This window comes from Sorex araneus, chromosome 3 (genome assembly GCF_027595985.1).
Source record: "Sorex araneus isolate mSorAra2 chromosome 3, mSorAra2.pri, whole genome shotgun sequence".
NCBI lineage: Eukaryota > Metazoa > Chordata > Mammalia > Eulipotyphla > Soricidae > Sorex > Sorex araneus.
The window spans coordinates 28,844,210-28,861,009 of record NC_073304.1 but is presented as its reverse complement, the minus strand read 5'-3'; the positions used below and the strand labels follow the sequence as shown (position 1 = coordinate 28,861,009).

General features: G+C 42.9%; 1 protein-coding gene and 1 pseudogene across 11 annotated transcripts in view; both read left to right on the top strand.

Moving 5' to 3' along the window:
- The window catches only part of RGS6 (regulator of G protein signaling 6), a 561,022-nt gene that overhangs the window by 81,554 nt on the left and 462,668 nt on the right, over positions 1 to 16,800 (top strand). The window lies entirely within an intron of this gene.
- LOC129404037 (small nucleolar RNA SNORA27) lies at positions 8,305 to 8,424 on the top strand (annotated as a pseudogene).

The following is a 16,800-nucleotide window of genomic DNA, read 5'->3' as shown; positions in this document are numbered from 1 at the left end:
TTCTCAGAGAGCCTGGAAAGCTACCCGTGGCATATTCAATATGCCAAAAACAATAGCAACAAGTTTCACAATGGAGACATTACTGGTGCCCACTCAAACAAATCAATGAACAATGGGACAACAGTGCTACAGTGCTACAGTGGTATTTTATGATTATCTAGAATTGATTTTAGGTGTAGCATGCGCTGGAATCTCCATTTATCTTTTTTCATATGGGTTGTTATCCAGTTGTCTTATTCTATACTCTAAATCTTTTCACCAAGATTTAGTGAATATGTTCCAGCATCTGTGGATGTATTTTATGGCTTTTTGTTCTATGTGGATAGGAAGTTTGTCTACAAAGGTCAGCTCCACTGTATTTGAATTGCTCTGGGCTTGGAGGTTTAGCTTGTATTCCAACTTAGCCAAAAATATTTTAGGCACGTGGAAATCTTGCTTTCCTTTTGTTGGAAACTGCCCATGTGTTTTACAAATATCTTGTGAACATGCGACATCATAGGATGCAGAGTCTTCTTATCCCCAAACTTGGCAGAGGTGTGTTTAGTTCGTTCCAGAACACATCTCTCAAAATAATTTTATAATGTATTTACCCAGCTTTTAAAAATACAAACAAGCATGTTTTTGTTTTCTGAGCACTTCATAGACCATATTGCTGATGTGAACAGCATCCTTCTCTCATCTCTCCCTATTATGGCTCAGATACTTTCTAAGTTTGTTTTTGTAGATTTTGGAGAGCTCTCATTAATGTTCATGCCTTAACTGGAGATATGCTGGCATTTCTTATGCAGACAGATATATAATCTTTTGATAATGACGGGTCTTTTCCAAGTTGTCTGACTAAAGGAAAACTGTTTCTATACTCACCACTTCTGACACCCCATGTGCCAGTTTTCCCCACATTTCAAATATTCAATTTTCTGTGGTTGCCAAATGGGTGCCTACACCTTAATTCAAGTCTGGCACTAATGATCTGGAGGTAGTGAGACCCCACATGGTAAAGTTTCCATCTCTCAAGATCTCCCCCACCTACTTTAGAGGTCAGCCAAGCCCAAGTATGGGAATAGACCTCACTTTTAAGGTTCCTTTGATTCCTCCTTGGATTCGACAGCTTGCTAGGATGAATCACAGATCTCAGGGAAGCACTTTACTCTGACCCGCTTGTCATGAAAGATAATAATAGAAACTGCCAAGTGGAGAAAATGCATAGAGTAAGGTCTGGAGGATGGGGGTGGGTGGGAGAGGGATTTCATAGGCTTCTTTGCCCTACGTAGGCATGCCACTCTCCCAGCATATTCATGTATTCACCTCCCCAAAGTTCTTCAAAGCCCATCATGTACCAATGTATTTTTCATACAGGAGGGCACACTCAACAACAGTGCTCTAGGAATTTTCTCACTGGTGCTGCCCTCATAACTCAGGAGCCACCAGAGTCACCCCCAGCAGTGCTAGATGATGTCCATGGGCAAAACTCAGTGGTTCCTGTGAGCTGACCCCAAGACCTTGCACATGTTGGGCATGAGCTCTACCACTCAAGCACTCACTCCACCCTCATGATGGTTTTATAACAGGACTGATTACATCATTGACTACTGGTGATTGAACTCTATTTCCAGCCTCTCTTCCTCTCGTATAGCCAGTTCCATATTTCAAAGGTAATTACTTACCAGCATAACCTCAGGTATGGTGGCAAGGGATTTTACTGTAAATAATGTAAGACTCTCTTACCTCTGTTACTCAGGAAATCCCAAGCGTGTTATGAGCTCTGGGATAAGAACTAAGGATGAGTGCCAATTAGTATCTATTTTTTTATCACAAACTCATAATAAGTTCATGTATTTTTCTTGTATTGCTATAAGACCACCTGTGTTCATAAGTAAAGGTTTATTGAAACACAGTCTCACCCATATTTTTCTATGACTCCTTTTGTATTATAATGGCAGAGTCATAACAGAGTCTGTTTAGTTTGCCCTATAAAAAGTATCTGCTCTTAAGCCCTTTACAGAAAGTTTGCCCACTCCCTCAACAGAGTGTTAAATGTAGGGAGTAATGATGATTTTTCTTGTTTCTTTCCTGACTCAAAAGAGAATGCGAAGTCCCCTGCCTCTAGGAATGATGCTACCTTTAAATTGCTTGGCATGTTCCCTTAATTTGATTAAGAAAAAAAAAAACTATTCTTAGATTTGTAAGAACTCGGTTATTTACTAGCTTTACTTTGTTACTTAAAAAATTATAAATTTTGAGAATATCTTTTGGCATCTGAGATCTGTTGTTTTTCTCTCTTTTTAAACATTCTTGATTATTTTGTCTTTTAGATTCCTCCTGTATTTGTGATTTATAATATACGTGCATAGCTTGTGAGCTTAATGAAATGCTTTCTTGAGTATCTCTGGGAATTATCTGAAGTGAGGCTGTAGGAATTTTGCTCTAGTTTTCCCCATGCCCATCACTGGCCTAAGACCAACTTTTGATGCTAATTTCTCAGGTTGCACATTTTTGGACTGTGCAGGTACATAACCGTGAACTATAAATGTTCCAGAGGTCTTTAACTTTGGTAAAAGATTTTCGTTCTGTCTTGAGATAAGATAGAAATTAATAAGGGACCCAAATTGGCAGGGAAATGCTTTTCAGCCTCTCTTCCCTGTGCTCAGGGCCTTTGAAGAAGTCTCCCTTGAGGCAGCAGCCTCCTGTGTGAGGGAGACCGACTGGCTTTCTCTCTTGGCCCTCTGTGCTATTTGAAATTTCAAACCCTTATTTCTCCTGAATCAATTATTGTCCTACTTCTTGCTACCCTTACAGCCGCTGCTCCCCCACTTCATTCCTTTTACCTTCGTGTAAAAGCTGGTCAGTTGATCCTCTGCTTACTTACTGTTTTCAGTTTTAACCTTATTTCTGGCATCTGGTAATTTCCTCTTATTTACTGCAGTGTCAGCTCTGCCCTTAAAAGTATACTTATATCTCATTTTTCCAGGTGCTTGTAGCAGGAGTGTGTGAATGCATGGGCCATACCAGCTCACCATCTGGTTGGCATAAGAGACTCGTCTCTGAATGCAATGTCAGCATCCAAAAACCAAAGCAAATCCCAATAAAACAGAAAGCAGTTCCACCACATTAGATCTGAACATGAGCTAGCAAGCATATTAAATTCTATAGGCATATTAGCTCCTGAAGTTCTCCCAAAGAGTTCTCCCAACTCCTTTCAAAAGGGCAGGATAAGTAACTCGACCAGCTTCTTGTCAGGGGCAAAGCCAGGCAAGGAAGCAGGTAAACTGACCATTCACTCCTCTGAAATGGTCTGCAGGCAAAGCACACCAGGTATTAATGGTGCCTTTTCTCAAGGTGACTGCTATGAATGTTAATACTGTCTTCCATATAATACTCCTAAAGTATCACATAGTTGTATAAATTGCCAATTCTAGAATGAATTATTAAGTTTATCTCTGAAAACTGTTAATTTTTAGTGTACATAGATGAAAGAAAAATCTGAAAATTAGTTGGCTAGGAATTTTCAGTAGTTGACTTCAAAGCTACAGAGATGAACGAAATCCTTTGATATGGCTGTCACTCATCTGTGGTACACAGAGAAATACTCTATATTGAATGAACAATCTGTAATAAGGACAAACTCTAGGCCTCTCAATGCAAGACAGAATATTAAGCAATAAGGGAGAAGAGAAAGAGGGAGTGAATTGGGGTGAAACAGGAATAGTGGTGGAGTCTTAGGCACTTTGATGGTGGTGAGGTAACTTAATCAAAACCATACAAATTAACACCATTATAGTCATCTTACTAAACCACAATAAAAAACCATTGAAATAAAAATTATCATTAATTTAACTTTAATAATGATGTTTTCATTTTTCCTTTTTATAAATTTTGCTTGAGTCAGAAATACATGGACAGGACTGGAACAAGAGTACAGCAAGTATGGTGGTTGTCTTGCATGTGACCAACCCAGGCATACTCCCTGACACCACATATGGGTCTCCTAACCTGCGGGAAGTAGTCCCTGAGCACAGAGCCAGAAGTAAGCCCTGAGCACCACTGGGAATGACTCAAAACCAAACCAAACCAAACCAAAATACAAGGATGGAACAAGATAGAGCCCTAGGGAACTCATAAGCAGCCTCATTTTCTACGTCGGCAAGATTTTAGACATGTGTACCTTACTCCTAAAGTATCTCTTAAGAATGAAGTGATATGTATGATTTTTGGAAAGCTGCAGAGAGGTGGACTTTGATTTCCCCCTCTTGCTTTATTGACTCATACTTTATTTATTTAAAAAAATTTTTTTTATTAGTGAATCACTGTGAGGTACAGTTACAAACTTATGAACTTTCTTGTTTGCATTTCAGTAATGCAGTGATCATTTACATCCCTCCACCAGTGCCCATTCTCCTCTACCAATGATCCCAGTATCCCTCTCACCACTCCCACCCCATACCCCATCTGCCTTTGCGGCAGGGCATTCCCTTTTGTTGTCTCTCCTTTTGGGTGTTGTAATTTGCAATAGAAGTATTGAGTGGCCTTCACATTCGGTCTGTAGTCTACTTTTGGCACGCATCTTTCAACCTGAATGGGTCCTCCCAACATCCTCTGCTTGGTGTTCTCTTCTCTATTTCAGCTGTTTTATTCCCCCAGCATGTGACTTTAAATCCAAGGCCTCTGTAAAGATAGCCATGGACATGATATTTTATGATTAAAAGTTGCATGTGGCTGAGATTTTAATCTGTTATTGGCTAAGGGTGGATTCCAGGGGACTTCCTACAGTATACTTACTCTTGTTCAGGATCTAATTTAGCAGCATCTTAATTTGAGTGGGAAGACAGCCTTGGGATTTTTTGCTCAGTGCTTATAAGAATATTCTGGGATACTCTGTGTAGCCTGATACTACCCCAGAGGAGGTGCCCAGGCAGTGATACTTCTCTGACCAATCTGGAAGCCTTTACAGAATGGTAGAACTTTTAGTCCGCTAGTTACATAGAGCCATCATGAAGTTGTGGTGATGACTTTGTGAAGAATTTTCTCAATGCACAATAGGCATATTTTCTGGAGGAGCTGATCTTGCAGTCCCCATATATCTGGAGCAGTCAATTATGAATCTGCTAATTAGCTTGATGTTTAGTCTCTGAGCTGAGTGAGCTCATGTGAACTCTGCCAGATTCTGAATCTCCAAATGATCTGACAGGAGGAAAGAAAAGATTGGGCCAAAGAGGCCATAGCAAGTCAATTACTTATAGTCAGAAATTTACTCAGCCCAAGAGCTTCCTTTTCTGTTGCTAGAAAACGTTCATTCTTTTCCTTTCATAACTGTCATCCTGGCCCAGGATGAACTGTTTTTTGCCCCCTTTACTGTTTTCAGTGTTAGGACTTGGGCAGTTTCTAAAGCCAAGGTGTGACCTCCTTAGCATAGATCTTGCCTGGCAACCTTGTCCTCAAGGACACCCAAATTTCCCTGATAATTCTTCCTTTTCCTGGTAAATGTGACTTTTCTAAGAGTTAGCTTTTTCTACTGGCCTTTCTCCTTTCAGTTTTTTTTCTTTTAGTAGAGGGGAGGTGGTTGGGGTGGAGATAGTAATTAAAAAATATTTATTGGGGTTGGAGTGATAGCACAGCAAGTAGGGCATTTGCTTTGCATGTGGCCGACCTGGGTTTGATTCCCAGCAATCCATATGGTCCCCTGAGCCCCACCAGGAGTAATTCCTGAGTGCACATCCAGGAGTAACCTATGTGTAGTGTTTTTTAAACCTGACACTTTCTTTTTAAAGCAAGTACTTTTATTTTTTAATTTTGAGGGGTGGTTTGTGCCACACCGGATGGTGCTCAGGGCTTACTCTTGGCTCCGCACTCAGGATCACTCCTGGCAGGGACAGGAGGACCATATGGGGTTTAGTGAACTAGGTGGCTGCATGCAAGGCAACACCTTACCCACTATTACTATATTTTGAGCCCCCAGGCCTGGTACTTTTGAAGGAATTTTCATAATGCCAGATACTTATTGAGCCTCTACTATGTAAAAGGAACTGGGGATGTGGAGCGGCCATAAAGGCTCTTCCTCTTGGAGTACACATTTTAATGCACAGGTACGGCAGAAGTAAAACCTGTTCAAACAAGCACCTTTATGTCTTCCCCTGCCCTTGTGTGTGCATGTGAATGCCCAGACGGTTACACGTGCTCTGGAAAAGAAATGATGCGCACTGGAGGTAGGGACTGGCTGGAGAAGGCTTCTCTGGGGAAGAATAGTGTCCTAGGATATAAGGGAACAAGTCCATTTTGCTTCAGATCTCCCCTTCCTGTTGCTGGGACTTGTGACTCAGAGCACCCCAGGACAGAACTCTGCCCTCTGCTCCCCGCTCGCTGCTGCTGGCACCCTTATCTCCCAGAGCTCAGGCTTCAGCTCTGAGCCCCCTCCTTTCCTCCTCAATTACCTGTATTCGCTAGACTCCTTCCATATTCCTTCGTTGGAAGTATTTGTGATAGCTGGACCTTCCTTTCCACTGCCTTTGTTTTTCCAGCTGAGCACTTTGTCACTGAGTTTCAGAATGACAGTAACGGTCTCCCGTGTGAGCTCTTTCCTCTGGCTAGTCTGTCACCGCCACTGTGCTGGGACCAGGGAGCTTCTGAGGGGTACTTACGCCTTGTGCTGGCTACTTTCAAGAACTTGTGCCACTGCTACTATTATTCCCACTTGGCAGCTGAGGACAGAGACTTTTTCCTGGTTACTCCCTGGCCCAGGAAGTGATTCTGCTAGAATCTCAAAATTGAATCTCCAGCCACAGACCAGGGCTGCTTTCTCCTGCTCCTGCAGGGTCTCTGTTCTGCTTGCCTCCTTTATTCCTTTATTCTCTCATGAACCCCAACATCAGTATATGGTGATGGTGAAAGATGCGGGGTGGGGCGGGGGCTGTCCAAATGATCTATAATTGGATTCAGAGACTTTTCCACCTGGGTCCTGGCTCTCCTCCCTTCCAGCTTTTGCTCTGCATTCCCTGCTGTGACAACCTCCGTTTTCTTATGCTGAAATATTCCATCAGTATGGACAGTTTTACCTGTGCTCACTACCTGTGCCAGAACTTCCTTGTTCTCTCTCTAGATAAATGAAATAATAAAAAAAATTTTTTTTTGCAACTTGCCCCTTATCTTCCCTCCTCAAATCTTAGAAGGAATCTCTAGAATCAAGAAAGAAAAAACTGACTAAGAGCTTGTTTGATGTGGCAGCCTTTCTGTGGAAGAAGTTACCAGGCTAAATTCTTTTATCTGGGCTGGTGAGGCCTTCTGAGTACCTTTGTACTGCTAAGAACCTACTGTCCAGCACTGATTAATGGAGACCCATGGCATGGAACCCACCTCACCCTACAGTTTCTCTTGATTCTGTACTTAAAACACCGCTTTTGGGGGCCAAAGGTGGAGTACAGTGGGTCGGGCATTTCCCTTACACACCGACTCAGGTTTGATCCCAGGCATCCTGTATAGTTCCCTGAGCCTGCCAGAATTTCCACATTTTCTGTGAATGGGATATTCATTGTATGTTCTTCAACTATGCATGCCTGAGTTTCCTGAAAAACTACTAGATTGTATATACTGTATCACCTTCACTCTACCAGGCCTTAACTAGCCAGTGCTAGTTAGGCTTGCTTCTTAACGTAGGGAAGTTGTTTCCCTGCAACATAGCCTCTCCTCTCTATCCAGTTGTTTCTGGGATTTGGGGATGACAAGGGTGTTTGTGTGCTTCCCTCTCGGGGTCATGCCCACCCACTTGGCATTCCCATTCATTTCCTTAGTACTTTTCCGTGTCACCTTGCCATGGAACAGAGCGATAGTCTCGGGTCATGTCACTTATTTCATCAAAGCTTCTGGGAGATTAAAAGACTTTTGGAGGAGTTTCCTTTTCTGAATTGCCTTCGAGCTGCCCAAGAAAGTCAATTTCCTTCTTTAATATCGTGGGACTCATTTTGGGACGCATGATGACATGAACCCTGTTCTGTCACCCATCTGAGTCATCCATTTAAAACTTGGCTATTTCTCTAAATCACATCCGTTCTCTAGGGATTAAAATTAGGTATTCACTAGAATATGCCACAGGAAATTCTGAAATACAACTCCAGAAAATGTTAAAAATCAGGGAATGAAACTGAAAGACAATTGGAACTAATATCTTCCTTTTACTTAAAAAAAAATTCATTGTCCCTCTCTGACTTTTAGAAGCAACATAGAAGGGGTGGGGGAAGGGAGAGAATGAAAGAGGAAACAAATCCAAGGCAGTTTGAGTTGTGGAGAAATAATAAAAACTTAAAAACCCCAAAACGACCCCCCCTTTTCACTTTACCCACCGGACTCATCTTTATTGGCCATTCAAGTGGAGCAAAGGAATAACCTTTTAAAACTCAAGCAAAATGGGTGTCTGTCTTGTATCCAGAGGAAACAAAATGAAATGAAAAAATGGAAGAAAATGACAGCAACATTCTCTCTGGAACTCAATTCTTCCTCAGGGGAGAATTGGGCAGGAATGTTCATTTTGAAAATGGTACAAGAGACTTAGCCTGGTACAGTTGGAAAGATAGATGGATGATAGAGGCAGGAGAGATGTGGTCCAAAGGCACTCAGGCAGAGGGATGTTATTTACTTGCAAATGAGGGAAGGGAAGGAGTTTCACAGCTGGTGAGCAGGGGGTGTGGTCCAAGTTAGAGCATGACCTTGGGCTTTTACTCTGCTTGTTCCACGCAACTCTATCATTCAGCTATTATATTGACAATATAGGGATCCACTACCAAATTTTATTTACTTTGTCTACCCAGAATGAAGCCTTGGTCTGACATATAACAGGAACTCCTTAAGAATTTGCTAAGCGAAAGGCCAATTCTGTGCTGTCATTTCTGGTAGTGGCCACTAGGTGGTGCCTCATAGGAAAGTGAACTCTTCCTAAATGGATGAAATAAATCTTGACACTTCTGGAAAGCTGGGAAGTCTTGGGTCTTATTCAGAGCACATACTGGAGCACATGCCCAGTAGCCACTCACAACTCTTTCTCATTCCTGGTGTTTTATGTGCACGTGGAATTCAGAACATTAGTCAACCCTCACTTTCTTTTTATTTTATTTTATTTTTTTTACTTTTTAAATTTTTGTTAGTGAATCACCATGAGTTACAGTTACAAACTTGTGAGCTTTCATGTTTGCATTTTGTTTATGTCCCTCCACCAGTGCCCAGTCCCCTCCACCAATGTTCCCAGTATCCCTCCCACCCTCCCACCCCATCCCTCCCACCCCACTCCACCTCTGTGGCAGGGCATTCCCCCTTGTTCTCCCTCTCTCTCCTTTTGGGTTTTGTGGTTTGCAACAGAGGCACTATGTGGCCATCATGTTTGGTCTATATTCTATTTTCAGCACGCATCTCCCATCCCGTGTGGGTCCTCAAACCACACTTTACCTGGTGTTCCCTTCACTATGTGAGCTGCCCCTTCCTCCAGCATGTAGGGCCAGCTTCCAAGCCTCGGAGCCAACCTTCTGGTACTTATCTCCACTATTCTTGGCTGTTAGTCTCCTATTCTATTATTATCAGAGAAGGTCCACAAGAGTTCTTCCAAAGTGTGGCTGAACTTTGGCATTTGAAGTCAGTTCTGCCCCAGCCAGGTCTGCACTGTGTCAGCTGGGTTCACGTAGTTTCTGATTATCCCCTATTTTCCAAGAAAACAAGATTCCCATAGCTTCCATATTTCCTCTGAAATTCTTCCCCAAAGTCATTTGGAAAGTCTTCCATAACTCCGACAGTCTGTGAGTTGCAGTGTGGGATCCCCCTGACTATTTTAAACTGCTGCCTTATAAGTCCCTGCTCTGTGCCTGGGGTTTTTATGCTGCATTTCTCAGCACAGTCCCACAGGATGGGCCTAAATGAGGAAACCAGCTCTGCAGGCTCAGGCGGCTTTCCCAGAGTGACAGCTCGGAACGAGGAGAGAGAGGATTCAAACCCAGGGCCATCTGTCGACAGGCTTGCTGTGTTTTTATTACTTTTTTTGCTACAGAGTGAAGTTTACAGCATCTCAAATCTACTGCTCAGATCCAGAGATAGTGCTAGTACTAACATCCAGATTAATGTAAAGTGAGAGCTCATGCGAAGGGAAGGGCATACAGGGGCCGATCACTATGAGCAAATACACTCTACTATGGGTTAGTCTTCAGACAATTCCAAAATAGTGACTGCTCAGCTGGAGGCTTCTTTGTACCTACAAACCTCACTAAAGTTTCAAAAGATTCTGATAGGCATAAGGAGATAGAGAAGAGATGCTGAGTGAGATAAGGGTGTGTGTGTGTGTGTGTGTGTGTGTGTGTGTGTGTGTGTGTGTGTAAGAGAGAGAAAAGAGAGCAAGGAGAGAGAAGAGAGGAGCGGAGATGGGAAGGGAGGGGAGAAAGAGAGGGAAGAGTTTAGAGTAGAAAACTGGGCTCCCAAAAATAGCAGATTGGTTGAATTTTGCCTGGAACCTCTAGGTCCTTTGATCCTTCTACACCAATGGGAGCGAAGCAGTGTCCAAGCCCTTCCCTTTCATGCCTTTCAAAACTTATCAGTCCGGAGTCTCATTTTCTCAGATTTCTGCTGGAGGGTAAATTTCAGCGATTGGTACCATGTTAATCAAATGAAGAGATCAATAGAGTTTACTTACTAGGTAGTGGGGGGTTGATTTGTTTTGGTTTAGATGTTTTGCTGGAGAAAATGATCTGAATTAAGGTGTGTCCAGACATGGAAGATGTTAATGTGGGCATCTCAGGAGTGATTGGCCTATGGGCAAGGATGAAGGAAGATGAAAATCCAGATGGAGATGTATCTGGGTGCTCAAGGAAGGGTTGGAGGAAAGGGGACAATTTGGGCCCGAGTCCGTTTTTGTGTCTCTTATTGCAGATCTTACTTTACACTCTTGCAGCATCTGATCATCCTATTTCTGGCTCTGAAATGTCTTCTTCAAGACTTTCTGATTCTTTCTGAATAGTAATAGATGTAGTTCATTTTTTCGAATACTTAGATATTATAAATTGGGAATTATTTTTGTAAACCTCCAGAGGAAACTTGGGATATGAGAGTTGTTATTCTTCTCCTCGATACCCTTTTAAATAATGAAATGAAGTTTCAGGAAGGCCCTTATAGTGTGTTCATGACTGAGCCAAAATCCAAAGCCAGTACTATTTTATTATAAAGCCTTGCTCTTAACTGCTCTACTAAGCTTGAAGGAAAAATTGGAAAACCTTAAAATGAAAGCACTTATTATCAGTAATCTAGCAAAAAATAATAATTCAATAGTGAATGTGCCAGTTGCTGGGGCATGCAATAGAGGGGATAGGATGAATTAAACTAATAAAACAGACAAACCTATCAGGTAGCACCTACCTTCAGAAAATAATAGAATTAAAGTTTCTACCCACAGGAAAAGTTCAGTTGTTCAGTCACCATGGTAACAAATAGCCCGCAGAACCAATTTGAAATCTGTTTATTCAGTCCACAGCTTGTCTTTGTGAAAACCCAACTCTCAAAGTCACCCAATCTGGGCTGACCTCATCTCAGAGACTCTTCCAGAGTGTCTGCCAATCAAGAGCTGCCTCACCTTTGTGCTCACTTGAGAGCCAACCTTCAGGGAGTGGGGTGTTCGGGCAGCACCTCCTATCACAGAACCCCAGGCTTCCCAAAGCCCAGCATAATATCAACTGTGTGTCCTACTGGGAGAGACAGACCTTGAAGTCAGCACAAGGTCAATGACTGAACCTAAATGATAGTGAGCAAGAAATCCAGCTTCTTCGTGGTTCTGGTGTAGATGCCCAGTGAGGATATTATTGTCCCTTGACAAAACAAACAAGTGCAAACCTGGCACAGAGTGTCTGCCCACCAAGCTAATAGTGGGCTAAGGAGTAGGCTGTTTCCAGTGGGAAGCTCAGGAGTGCCTCTGGGGTGGAGGGTTGGTCACAGAGACCTGGACGAGAAGGACCTGCAACACGCGTGGCTCTAGACCCGCACTTTGCAGAAAGAGGAAAGAAGCCCAGAGGTGGGAGAGGGTGCTCTTGTATGTCTCTCTGAGGAAGTTGGAGAAGATAGGATGGCAGAGAAAATGGAGGGGAGGCTGAGTGTTCAGGGGCTTGGGGGTTGGCATCTCATTCCAAATGGGTGTGGTGTTGGGATTTGTGCATGAGTAACCATTCATCATCATCATCATCATCATCATCATCATCATCATCATCATCATCATCATCTCGTTGATACTTGATTTTCTTGAACAATCTCAGTACTGTCTCCATTCGTCCTAGCCCTGAGATTTTAGAAGCCTCTCTTTGCTCATCCTTCCCAAAGGTGCCGCATTAGAGGCTCTTTCAGGGTCAGGGAAATGAGACCCATCATTGTTTTGGCTTACCAATACAGCACGGAAAGCTTGCCAGGAAGTTTTCCAGGCTCTCCCATGTGGGCAGGAAACTCTCAGTAGCTTGCCAGGTTCTCCGAGAGGAAGAACTAGGCTATAAGATGTCATGCGGCCGCAAATTGGCTGTATGATTCCAGGAGCTCAGTTTTATAGTCTCTGGATGTTAGCCATTGATGGGATTACATGGCTCCAGGGAAGTTTCTGGGTGTGACCATCTAGCTACTGGAAAATGGGGGATCTGGGTGGAAGAGGCCCAGTCCTGATCCGAGCAGGTTTGGAGGTTTCAGCCCCAGGTCCTGCACACCTGGGTTCCTCTGCCGTTCCTTCATGCGTAAAACTCGTCTGAACATGTGGAGAGGGGCCTTGAGCATGGCTGTGGCCTCTTGCACCAGCTGGAATTGCCCCCAGTGCCATGTAATCCCATCAACAGTCAACATCCAGAGACTATAACACCAAGCTCCTGGAAGAGAGTGACCCAGAGTCTCTTGCCCCTGAGCCTGACTGTCTTCATCAGGGCCCCTCAGAGGAAGTGGGTTGAGTTTCCCTCCCCGCCCCAAGCAGAGCCCTGGCAGCTGAAGACTTCCGGAACCCAGCTACAGCTATGCTCAAGGCCCCTCTCCACATGTTCAGACAAGCCTTACACATGAAGAAATTGGCAGAGGAACCCAGGTGTGTGGGACCTGCGGCTGAGATGAGAAACCATTATGAACAATATTGTAACCACAAGTATCTCAATCAATTAAAAAAATTAATAACAAATAAACAGGGAAAGCAAGGAAATTACCCAGGAGCAGGTGTGTTCTCTGCTTTAGTGATGTTTGTGTCCCCATACTCACGCACATGTTGGGTGTTAATTCTGTGGACAGGTCCAGCAAGTGTGTAACAATGACTGTGCTGTTCACTGGGGAAGGTGCTGTTCTCTGCCCAGGTACCACCCAAGCTGCCCCCTTTCTTCCAGAGAGAGCCTTAGAAATGAGATGACTTGGGACTGGAGTGATAGCCCCAAACAGCGGGTAGGGTGTTTGTATGCGGCGCCTTGTATGCGGCCGATCTGGGTTCCCAGCATCCAATGTAGTCCCCTAAGCACTGCCAGGAGTAGTTCCTGAGTACATGAGCCAGGAGTAACCTCTGTGCATCGCTGGGTGTGACCCAAAAAGCAAAAAATAAAATAAAATAAAAAATAAAAAAAAGAAATGAGGTGACTTTCTGATCCTCGATCTTGTCTAATGACCAATGGCCAGGGATGTATGAAGAGCTGAGAGATTGCTTATCTCCTAATAAATCTCCTTCATTGTTTTAGGTGCCCTTGTGTGAGGAGGCTGGGGTCAGAGTAGGGTCTGAGGAGATGGGGAGGAGGAGCGGGGCTCCCAAAGTCAGAGGAGATAGGGCATGCCACTCTTCTCATCACACACAGATCCTAGCATCTGAGTTTCTTAGTCCTGCCATATCTTCAATCAAAAGACCGAAGTGTGCTCTGTTTCACTATTTGCTTTCTCTTATATTGTTTTCTGGGTGAGATCACCAACAGTCTTCTGTAAGCAGTGAATTTTTGGTGGGGGGAGAGGGGTGGAGTTTGGGCCAAACCTCACTGTGCAACTGTGCTCAGGGCTTAATCCTGGCTCTGCACTTAGGGATCACTCCTGGTGGTGTTCCAGGAACCATATGGGGTGTTAGGGATCTAACACAGGTCTGCTGTGTGCAAAGCCAGCTTCTTACACACTGTACTATTTTGTTGTCCCCTGGGTAGCAGTTTGTTAGTTAATTCCTGATGCTTGGTTTGAATTGATTTTGGGGAGGGGGCAGGGATGAAGCTCAGTGGTAGAGCAGGTGTCTTTTGTGTGTGAGGACCTGGGTGTGATCTCTAGTATGTGCCTCCCCCAACCCTCACCAACACACACGCACACACATACACACACACTACTTTCGGATGTGAATGCCATCCCTACTCATTGTTGGAGTGTGGGAATTGCTGCTGCACTGGATGAGTGCATGTTTGTGCTGCTGGCTTGCACACACTGATGTTGGATTTACACTGTGCTGTGACAAGGGCAGCCTCCAGGGTTTGTGTGGGTGTGCAGCTACTCTTTATTTCCCGGCTGCTTTGCTCTTCCTTCTAAGATCCTTTACTCAAATTAGACTGGAAATCTTTCTCCTTTGCATTAGCCCCGACTCTGAACACATTCTGCTGTACTTTGAAATTGCTTTGAACACTTTGTGGATGTGTTTTGCTTGTTCCAATTTGAATGATAGCCTGTTTTACGAATACTTCCTCCCTAGACTGGTATTTGTTTACAGAATTCCTGAGTATCAGTTATGCTGAGTAGCAGACAATGAAAAAGAAACTGAGGAACCGGTAATGCTCAGAATATGCTTCTATTATTCTTCCCACTTAGTGAATACATCTTATAGTTATCTCTGAAAGAAGAATTCATTTAGACCTACTAAACACTGTGGATAGTGATTTTTATGTCTGGCGTGATATTACTGCTAATGCTGTACTTCTAACTGCAGGGAAGAACTTTTAGAGTAATATCCCATCTGCATAATATGATTTCAATGGACACGCATCCTACTGGAACACATTGCTAATGGAATTCTTAAAAATTAGTGCACAGAGGCCCCCCTCTAAGCCTGTGTCTGCACTCCACTAATGGGTCTTACCTGATTGAGCCTGTATAGCAAAAGTAGCAAAAGAAGACTTAGAGCTTATCTAGTTTGGTGGTTATCTCAGAAGATGATTGAAAAATCAATTCTCTATTGCTTTTTGTCTTTTGTGTCTGGGTGAGATGCTTTTGGTTGTTTAGTCAGAGAGAAGTGTAATCTTGAAGTCTTTCTAATACTTCTTTATCTATAAATCATAAAGTAAATTGCCTATACCAACTGGCATAGACCATTGGAGCCATAAAAGAAACTTTCTGTAGCTTGATTTTAGCATATGATAAGTTATTCAAGATTATATCTGATTATTTTTATTGATAAGTTACTCATGATTTTTTTTTTGTTAAGAAGAGCCTATCATCTTGATTCAGCAATGAACAGGTAGCATGTGTTGCATATGGTCAGTGCTTATATGTTAGAGCTCATTTATAAACACTGTTGTCATGTATTTCCCATGATCTCTCTTACAGTGCCACAAACTGGTTCTCTATCATTGAGGTGACACCTATAGTACAGTTTCAAAACTGCACAATCCTTGTCATCCCCAAACTGCAGGTCTTACTGTGACTTGTGCAAAAGTGGACCTCCTGATTATTAGCCTACATTCAAGCTGTCACTTGGCCAAGTGAGAAAAATGTAGCAGGGTTGGAAAATTAGTGCAGCAGCTAGGGTGCTTGCCTAGAATGCAGCTGACCCAGGTTAAATCCCTGGCACCTTATATGGTCCCCAATCCCTGCCAGGAGAGATCTCTGGGTACAGAGCCAGGAATATGCCCCGAGCACAGCTGTGTCACTGTTTCACTCAAAAAGAAAAAGGAAAAAGAAGAAAGGAAAATGTAACTGTCCTGTATTTGGATGTGACAGTCTCTATATTCTCTGAGTGTGATTCAGTTGCTAGGTTTCTTGGTCTCCTGACCATATCAAGACCATCTGATGCTGTTGAGATTCTAAAGTTACTTTCTTAAGGAAAGGCCTGGTCTCTTGTTCAGTATGGTGCTACAGGCCAGCACTCATAAGTATTCTCCTTTGCTGCTAAGTAGGAATTGAAATGAACTTTGAATGTGGGAGGAAATGTGTTTCCTGGTTTCTGCTGATGGAGTGTCCTGATGTTCTGAATTGGGGTGACCACACTTGATACTGCATACCTGGCAGAAGTCTTCCCCAGCTTCAACCTTCATGCGATGAAAAGCACTACTGTCTTCTCTTCCGATAGAGCAATCCACTGATGGGCATTTGCTTTGTTGTTACTTTTTTGCTGTTGTGAAGAATGCTTCACATAATGCGAATAGATGTGCAGATAACCTTTCAAGATATTGTTTTTCATTATTTTGGAATGTATAATTAAGATATATTAAAGTGATTAGGGATCATATGCCAATTTTAATAAGTTTCTTTAGTGACTCCTTCCTGTTTTCCCTATCTCCTGTACCATTCCTACCCAGAGTGCACCTGGGCTCTATTCTCTGTACATCTTTCCCAGCACTTAGTATTATTTCTTCCGGTTGGCCATCCTAATGAGAGTGAGTTGATATTTCATTGTGGTTTTGGCCTATATTTTCCTAATGTCTAATGCTACCGAACATCTTTCACATTTACTGGCCATTTGTACATTGTTTAGAGAAATGTCTAAATCTGTTGTACTTTAAAAATGAGACTAAAAATAAATAATGGTTTATTTATCATGAGAGTCTGATTTGACTGTTTCTTGTTGACTTTCAAGAGTTTTTGTTTTTTATTTTTTATTTATTTTTTTAA